We start from the raw sequence: 9,481 nt of genomic DNA on the forward strand, positions 1-9,481 counted from the left end.
AAGGTATATCTGCATAACAGGATTTTCTTCTTTTTATGGCTGAATAATATTCTATCGTATAAATATATACTACATGTTCTTTATCCATACATATTGCTGATAAACTTTTAGGTTGTTTCTAAGTCTTTTCTTTTTTCTTTTCTTTTTTTTGAGATGGAGTCTCGCTCTGTTCCCCAGGCTGAAGTGCAGTGGCACAATCTCAGCTCACTGCAAGCTCCCCATCCTGGGTTCACGCCATTCTCCTGCCTCTGCCTCCAGAGTAGCTGGGATTACAGGAGCCTACCACCACGCCTGGCTAATTTTTTTGTTTGTTTGTTTTTTCAGTAGAGACGGGGTTTCACCATGTTAGCCAGGATGGTTTCAATCTCCTGACCGCGTGATCCGCCCGCTTTGGCCTCCCAAAGTGCTGGGATTACAGGTGTGAGCCACCGTGCCCGGCCAGCTGTTTCTAATTCTTATCTATTGTGAATAATGCTGCAATGAACATGGAAGGGCAGATATCTTCCATGTCCTAATTTTAGCTCTTTTGGATAAATGCCCAGAAGTGGGATTGCCGGATCAAATGGTAGTTTTTATTTTTAATTTTTCTATGAATCTCTATGCTTTTTTTTGGTATAGTGGCAACATCATTTTATATTCTCACCAATAGTGCACAAGGTTCAAATTTGTCCACCTACTTGCCAACACTTTATTTTATTTTTTTAATTTTTAATTTTTTATAATGACCATCATAAGGAGTATGAGATGATACCTCAGTGTGGCTTTGATTTGCATTTCTCTAATGATTAGTGATAAACGTATTTTCATATTCCTGTTGATCATTTGTATCTCTTCTTTGAAGATAGTTATTTTTATTTTTATTTTCTGCTATTGAGTTTCTTGTATATTTTTATATTAACCCCCTGCCAGATATATGGTTTACAAATATTTTCTCTCATTCTGTAGGTTGCCTTTGTACTCGGTTGATTATTTCCTTTACTATGCAGAAGATTTTTAGTTCCTGGCTTTTTTGTTTTATGTAAATCCATTTGTCTATTTTTGCTTTTGTTACTTGTGCTTTTGGTGTCATATCCAAGAATTAATTGCCAAGATGAATGTTATGAAGATTTTACCCTATGTTGCCTTTTTGGAGTTTTATAAATTCATGTCTTATGTTTAAGTCTTTAATCTACTTTGAGTTGATTTTTGTGTATGGTATAAAATAAGGATCCAATTTTATTCTTTTGTATGTGAATATCTGGTTTGTCCAGCACCAAGTTTTTGATACTATCCTTTTCTCATTGTGTTGTCTTGGCATCCTGTCAAAGATCATTTGACTGTATATGTGTGGGTTTATTTCTGAACTCTCAGTATTGTTCCATTAGCTGGTATGTCTATCTTTATTGTGGTACCATGGTCTTCTGATGACTGTAGCTTTGTAATATGTTTTAAAGTTACAAAGTTTGAGGCCTCCAGTTTTGCTCTTTTTCTCAAGATTGTTTAGGCTACTTTGGGGTCCTTTGTACTTCTGTACAATTTTTGGAATTGTTCTGTCAATTTCTGCAAAAAATGTCACTAGGACTTTAATAGAGATTGCATTAAATGTGTACTTTGGATGGTATGGACATTTGAACAATGTCTTCTAATCCATGAACATGGGAAGTCTTTCCATTTATTTGTGTCTTCTTTTCTTTTTATTTTCTTTTTTAATGTTTTTGAGATTATGTTGTGTTCTTCATTACCAAAAATAAACACTTTTAAAAAGACAACTTCTGTTAATCAATAAATATCTCTTTCTTTCTGTGTTTTTTCCAGGTTGCCTAATTAACTGCTTTGTGCATGTTCCTCCCTGGAGACAGTGTTAAGAGGTCAGGGTCAGAGCCTTCATTTAGGAGAAATGAAATACTTCTGTGCATGTGGGAGGGGCCCTTGCTCCTGCTGGCCGCTGCCACCACTACCACCATCACCAACTTATTAACAAACTAAATAATCAGGTATTGGTGGTGAAGGGGTTTGTAATTGCTGGGTAGGGAGTGAAATATTGTGTTTACATAGTGGGGAGGGCACAGCCAGGGTCTGATGTTATTCCCAGAAGGTTAGTTCTCAAATTAAAGACACCTGGGAATTTGAAGTGCTAGTAGGCCAGCCCTGGGGAAAGAACTGGAAGAGTTTATAGGCCCTTTGAATGAAGGCTGTGACATTCAATCCTAAAACCAGAAATCTAAGGTACAATTGAAAGTATTCCTTTTGGATAGAAAGCATTTAAAGTAAAGAGCTGAACTAACTAGGAGAGAAGTCCGATTGGCTCCCCTACAGCTGCATTAGGAAACAGGCTAACAGGGATGTTTTGGGATCTGTGGAGCACTGATGGCAATTAGCAGTTAGGGCCAGTTAAAAACTGTCCCGCTTAAAAGCCGCTGGCATCCCTAGTAGTCTATTTCCTGCTTCTAGTTGGTACTGATGACCTGCCAAGAAGCTCAAGCAACAGTAGACTAGATTTCCAAAAGCTAGAAGAGTCTCAAGAGACACCCCCCAAATCTAGCTGCTACCTTGAATCCCCATTCTTGCTGAAGCAGCAAGCTGCAGCTAGTTTATAGTTAGCATGTCACTCTGGATCTCGTGGCTTAATTGAGTTTTTAAATCCCTCAGCTTCTTCTTCAATCCAGTGAGAGCTAAGAGGACATGGTTTAAGGACACAGAGAGCCATAGGAATTCATGATGTAGTAAAACCTTTCTGGCTTGCCCTTGGGGTCACAGGGCACCTGTGACTAATCCTCATCCTCATCCAGCTCCAAGTGCTCACTCTTGGGCCACTCCTTGGGTTTGGGGTGCACTGCCTGCCTCATGGCATTGTCTGGATTGTATTCAAAAGTCACCCCTGCAGTAGGGTTCAACTTGACATACTCCTTGCTAAAGCATTTTTTCGTATAGGCTCAAAGTCTCAGCTCCTGGCCCTTTCTCAACTTGATGATGAGAATGTCATCCTGCTCCACGTAGTCATTAGGGTCATCATCTTGGTTCACTGGAATGACCTGGGGGCTGTTGGAGATGAGGTCTCAAGACGCGACATGTTGAGGTCTCAAGACGCGACATGTCAAGTCTGCTCTTCATTGCACTGCACATCGAGGGTGAACTTCACCAAGCACTCACAGAACTCTTCACATGGGAAGTCCCGGGAGGATAGCAGCTTGTCCACAATGTCATCACTAATGAGGAGAACTAATCTAAGTTTGTGAGCCATGAACTCATCATGAATAACTGAGGAATTGGCATCAATTTGAACCCAGTCAATGACTATTATGGGCACCTCAGCGAGAAGACACTCTGAATCGAAATAGCCACTGCCGGGTTGGTGTTCTGGATGATGAACTTGACATTGTGGGCTGGTTGGCTTAAGGCATTGCATCCCCTGTTTGTGGGTGAGGGGGAGGTTAGCAATCCTTTATAGATTTCAGTGTCTACATATTTTATAATACTTCTCAGTTTAGATTATTACTAAGAGTTTTATTCTTTTTGATTCAGTTGTAAATGGACTATCTTCTTCATTTTTGTTTCCAATTGTTCATTGGTAGTGTACATATACTCAACTGATTTTTGTGCGTTGATTTTGTATCCTGCAACTTTGCGTAATTGGTTTATTAGTTCTAATGATTTGTGAATGTGTGTGTGTCTGTGTGTGTGTAATTGTCAAGGTTTTCTACATATAGCATCATATTATCTGCAAACAGTGAAATTTTCTTTCTTTCTGATTTGGATAACTTTTAATTATATTTCTTGCCTAATTTCTCTGGCTAGGACTTCCAGTAGTATGTTGAATGGAAGTGGTCAGAGTGGGCATCCTTAACTGATTCCTGATCTTAGAGGAAAAGCTTTTAGTTTTTCACTGTATAGTATGATATTCACTGTGACCTGTATTATGTTGAGGTAATTTTCTTCTATTCTTAGTTTATTGTTTTTATCATGAAAGGGTGTTAAATGTTTCAGAGGCTTTTTCTGCATATATTGAGATAATAATGTAATTTTTATCCTTTATTCTGTTAATGTGGTGTCTCATATTGATTATTTTTGTATGTTGGCCATCTGTGTAACCCAGGGATAAATCTGACTTGGTCATGGTGCATCCTATACATTTTGTTATGTTGTCTTTTCATTTTTATTTGTCTCAAAATATTTTTCTAAAATTTACATTCTGATTTATTCTTTGACTCATTGATTATTCAACAGTGTGTTGTTTAATATCCACTAGAACTTTCCTATTTTCCTTTGCTTTCCATTTCATTCCATTGTTGTTGGAAAATATAATTGGCACAGTTTCAATCTTCTTAAATTTCTTAAGGCTTGTTTTGTGACTTAACATGTGATCTATTCTGGAGAATGTTTCATGCATGCTTGAGAAGAATATGTATTCTGCTGCTGTAGGGTGGAATGTTCTGCAAATGTCTGTTAGTTCCATTTGATCTATAGTCTGGTTCAAATCCTCTTATTTATTTATTTCCTTATTGATCTTCTGTCTGGATGCTCTATCAATTATTGAGAGTGGTGTATTGAAATTCCCTACTGTTATCGTGTGGTGTCTATTTCTATGTTAAATTCTTTCATTGATTGCTTCCTATATTTGGATGCTGTTATTATGGGCACATGTATATTTATAATTGTTACATATTCCTGGCAGATTGACCCATATATCATTATATAATATCCTTGTGCTTCTTTGTCTTTTTGGCAGTTCTTGACTTAAAATCTACTCTGTCTGATATAAATTTGGCCACTCTTGCTGTCTTTTTTGACTACCATTTGTGTGGATTATTTTTTCCATCCTTTCACTTTCAGCCTGTGTCGGTCTTAAAGTCCAAAGTGCATTTCTTGTATACAGCGTATAGTTGAGTCCTGTTTTCTTTAAATCCATTCAGCCACTATATCAGTCTTTTAATTGAGAGTTAAATTTATTTACATTTAAAGTAATTATTGATAGGAAAAGACTTACTATTGCCATTTCTTAAATTACTTTCTAGCTGTCTTGTAGCTTTTGCCTCACTGTTGCTGTCACTGTCTTACTCTGAATTTTTTCTGACTTTTTTGTAGTTGTATGTTTTGATTTATTTCTCATTCTCTTTTGAGTATCTCCTATAGGTACTTTCAAAACTTACATAAAACATGTTATCGTTAAAATAATCTACTTTACACTGATAACTTCAATTCTATACAAAAACGCTTAACTTTTACTCACCTCCCCCACACTTTATGCTATTGATGTCACAAATTACATCTTTTTATATTTCCTCAGCTTTTCTTTATCTGGGAAAGTATTTTTCCTTAATTATTGAAGGATAGTTTTCTGGATACAGTATTCGTGATTGGCAGGGATTTTTTACTGTCAGCATTTTGATATATAATCCCACTTCTCTTCTGTCTTGGAATGTTTCTTCTGAGAAATCTGGTGATAGTCTCTTGTTCATAACAAGTTGCTTTTCTCCTGGTGCTTTCAAAATTGTTTTTCTTTGACTTTTGACAATTTGATTATGATGTTGCTTGGTATGTGTTTCCTTGAATTCATCTTAGTTGGAGCATGTAGTTTCTCAAATCTAGATGTCCATTTCCATCCTTACATTTGGGAAATTTTCAGCCATTATTTTATTAAGTAATGTTTCTGCCCTGTTCTCTCTCTCTTCCCCTCTGAAACAACAATAATGCAAATATTGGTCCGTTTGATGGTGCCTCATATGTCCCTTAGGTTTTCTTTATTCTTTGTCATTCTTTTTTCATTTTGTGCCTCAAGCAGATAATTTCACATGACTCGTATTCAAGTTTCCTAATGTTTTCTTCTGCATATCAAGTCTGCCATTAAACTTCTCCAGTGAATTTTGCAGTTAATTTTCTTTTTCAGCTCCAAACCTTCTTTTTTATATTTTCTGTATCTTTCTTGATGCTTTATTCTGTTCGTTATTTCTTTGAGCTCACTAGGCATCTTTATGACAATTATTTTGAATTCTCTTTCAAGTTGTCCACATACCTCTTTGTAGGTCCAGTTTCTGGAGATTTAGTTTATTCCTTTGGTTGAGCCGTGTTTCCTTGTTTTTCATGCACCTTGTAGCTTTATATTGGGATCTGTCACTTCTCCCAGTCTTCAGACTGACTTTGTTATAAGACCCCCACTAAGTAGCCCAGAAAGCGATTCTGGAATCCTCTGGAACTTTTTTGGTGGTATCTGGGCCTGTGCATGCAATTTCTCAGAGAGGTTTACTGTGCTTTTTGTTTCCCCTCAGGAACTCATTATCTTTTCTGATATCTGTCTGTGGCACCACATGTTCTCTGGTTCTACAACTGCAAGTTTCCCACTCTCTTTTGTTGTCAGTGGCTGGCAAACATCCAGAGCATGCCAGCTTCCTCTCAGTACACTGAGTAAGGTGAGACAGATATCAGTTTCTCAGAAGCTGGTGTTCCAAGAAGCTAGAATGACAGACTCATTCTCTGCTCCTTTCTCCCTCCCTGTTGAAGGAGGAGCCTTGAGTTGTGCATCTTCTCTTGATTTTACTGAGATATGGGGGCTATAGCAAACTGCCTACTGTTTTTGTTTTGTTTTGTTTTGTTTTAAACTTTTGTTCTCAGTGGCTCCAAGGCATCCAAACTATGCTAGTTCCGTCAGTGCTCCAAGTGAGGCAAGACAGAAATTAGTCCCTTGGGCAGCCCTCTGAAGAGCCAGAGTGTCAACACATGCTCCACTCTTATCCCTCCTTGCTAAGGAAGAAGTCTTAAGTTGTGCACTTCTTCACCCAATTGTGCCATGCTGTGCCAACCATATCAAGCCACCTGCTGCTTTCCATTGTCCTCAGTGACCCCCAGGCATTCAAATTATGCTAGTTCTGTTAGCACACCAATCAAGGAAGTCAGAGACCAGTTTCTTGGGCAGCTCTCTGAAAAGCTGGAATGTCGGAGGCATGCACAATTCTTTTCTCCCAGTGGTAACAGATGTGAAAGAGGCATTCTGTCTTGGCACTGAGCTGTGCTAACTTGGGGGAGAGGCTGACACAGGTAAATGAAATTGCTCTTCTTACTCAACTCGATTTGACTATTCCCTACTTTGTGCACACTTGGAATACTACAACATCTTAATTGGAATCTGGAATTCAGGTAAAAATGTTTAGTGTGTACATTTGTGTGCAATTAGTGTTTCTGAGTGGGAATGAAGGCTGGGACTTCCTATTCAGCCACATATAGTTAATTATGTGGATAATTAACTTTGTTCAGATCACTCATGTTATCAAGAAACTATCCATTAACAAAACTCTCACTTGAAAAGTATTTTTCTGGAAAAAATACTTTTTTATGTAGTGTCTAGGTGTACAATCTCTCACTTGGTATGGAGGAAGTCTTGTTTACGTTGAAATACATAGTATGAATAGGATGTAATTAGGTAAAAGGGGCTATATCCTGGGCTCTTCACTTGGAAGCTTTAATTTCAGCAATTTGAACGGATCTCTCATTGTTCTGAAGCATCCCTCTCCCAGGAGAAGATGGTTGGGTTTAGTGTAGGGGTGAAGACATGTTCGGAAGAGGGAATTTTAACTTAGGGATTGCAGAGTTAAGGTTTTAACAATATATTTCCAACTTTTATGATGCAACATACAATTTTTGTCATTTTAAGGGAAGATAATAAATTTTATGTCCAGATATTCAGAAAAGGGAGGAATTGTTATTTTGTTTATATGGATTTTCCTCTTTCTCGTTTGCTCCCCTTCTTGCTGGGAGCTCCCACATCAATTTCCTTCATATTGGTCTACTTGTTGCCATCTCTTCCTGTTGAATGCTTTCATGAATTTTATGTTTCCCCTTGTAGATTGTCATGCAAGCACTGCTTATTATTTCTTGTTTATCTTTCTTCTCCAGTGACCATTGTGTTTTCCTTTTCTCCTTTATCTGACCCTCCCTTTCTCTTCTTTAGAATAGTTGCTTACTGCTTACAGGAGTGCTTTGAATGCTAATGCTCTAACTCAGACACTGATTTTTAAACAGAATCCAAAGATTACATTTGAGGCTGGCCTGACTCAGTATCTGCCATATGCCACTAAAATAATCTATTGTTTATTACTGTTTTATTGTGTTCTTATACAGTTTTATACTGCTTGGGTGTGATCTGGCACTGTTAGCTTTATCCACTTCAAAATTAACCAAGCCATCTGGAGGAGTATAATTTAGAGGGGTAGCACATGGGTTTGTGAATGCTGACATCTTGATTGTGCTCTGAGGGTGTCTCTTATGTTTCTTCATACGCCAGTTTCACCCAAATAAAGCACAAAAATTAAATCACACATCTACTCTCACTTCCCCACATATACATTTTGCAGGCTTCACTGAAATATCAAGAAAATGAAAACAATAGTCTTTGGAGTTCCTTTAAATCATAACAAGTTTATGGTATTTAAATATATTCAAGCATGAAGTGATGTTTAAACAATGCCTTGATGGTTTTTTCCCAATATAATTTCTCATATTTTTTTCTCATTTTATTGCCAACTATTTTATTTATTTGTTTTCTCCCTCCCTTTCTTCCTCTTTTTTCCTTCCCCTTTCATTCCTTTCCTTTCTTCTCTTCTCTCCTCTCCTTTTTTTTTCTTTTTTTCTCCTTTCATCTACAAATTCTTGTGAAGCATAAATTGTTAGCCAGAGTCAAAGATTTCAGTGATGAACAAGATAGGCAAGGAGATGTCTGGTAGGAGGACACACACAATATATAAAGACTTAAATAGTAAACAAGATATTATTTTCTATACTTAGTTTAACAAAAATAAGTTATAATTCTTTGAAAGCGATTGATGGATGAGAGTAAGGTAGCTATTTTTCTACAGAAAGTAAAGTAAGGCATCTCTGAGCAGGTAGCATCTGAGCTGACACCTAAATAACAAGAAATAGTCAACAACAAGAGGACCTAGGACTTAGTATTTCAGGCAGACAAACAGCAAATGTGAGCTTCACAGGGTTGAAGAACAATCTAGGAACAGTGAATGAAAGGAAAAAGGAAAAGACAGGAGTTTAAAGAGGTAGGCAGGGTTCCGTTCATGTTCACAATGCTGAAGGTCACGAGGAAGGGGTTAGATTTCATTCCAGTTGTAAGAAGAGACTATTGGAGGATTTTAGGCAGGGAAGTGATGTGATTTGATTTATGTTTTAAAAAGATCACTATGACTTCTGCATAGTGGATGAGGAAAACAAAGCAAGACACATTAAATGGTTTGTCCTAGACTACAAAGTCAGTCACAGAACAAGAACCCTTGTCTTCTGATTCCAAATCCAGCCCTTTTTATCATTTACCTTGTGACTTCATCATTTTCTATTTTTTAAATATCATTTTGTCCTCCAGACATGATCTTCATTTCTATCTTCTCAGATTATTCTAGCAGTTACTAAATTACATTTTTATTTATTCTTCTCATGGATTGACCTTGCTAAGTTATGGAGGCATGTTGTATCGTCTTTATTAAGATATGCCCTTTAGTAAGGGTATGCT

General features: G+C 37.2%; 1 pseudogene; it reads right to left on the reverse strand.

The window, feature by feature from the left end:
- Positions 1-2,565: 2,565 nt before the first annotated feature.
- On the reverse strand, positions 2,566-8,244 carry LOC112621587 (annotated as a pseudogene).
- Positions 8,245-9,481: the final 1,237 nt, after the last annotated feature.

Source organism: Theropithecus gelada, chromosome 3 (genome assembly GCF_003255815.1).
Source record: "Theropithecus gelada isolate Dixy chromosome 3, Tgel_1.0, whole genome shotgun sequence".
Taxonomy (NCBI): domain Eukaryota; kingdom Metazoa; phylum Chordata; class Mammalia; order Primates; family Cercopithecidae; genus Theropithecus; species Theropithecus gelada.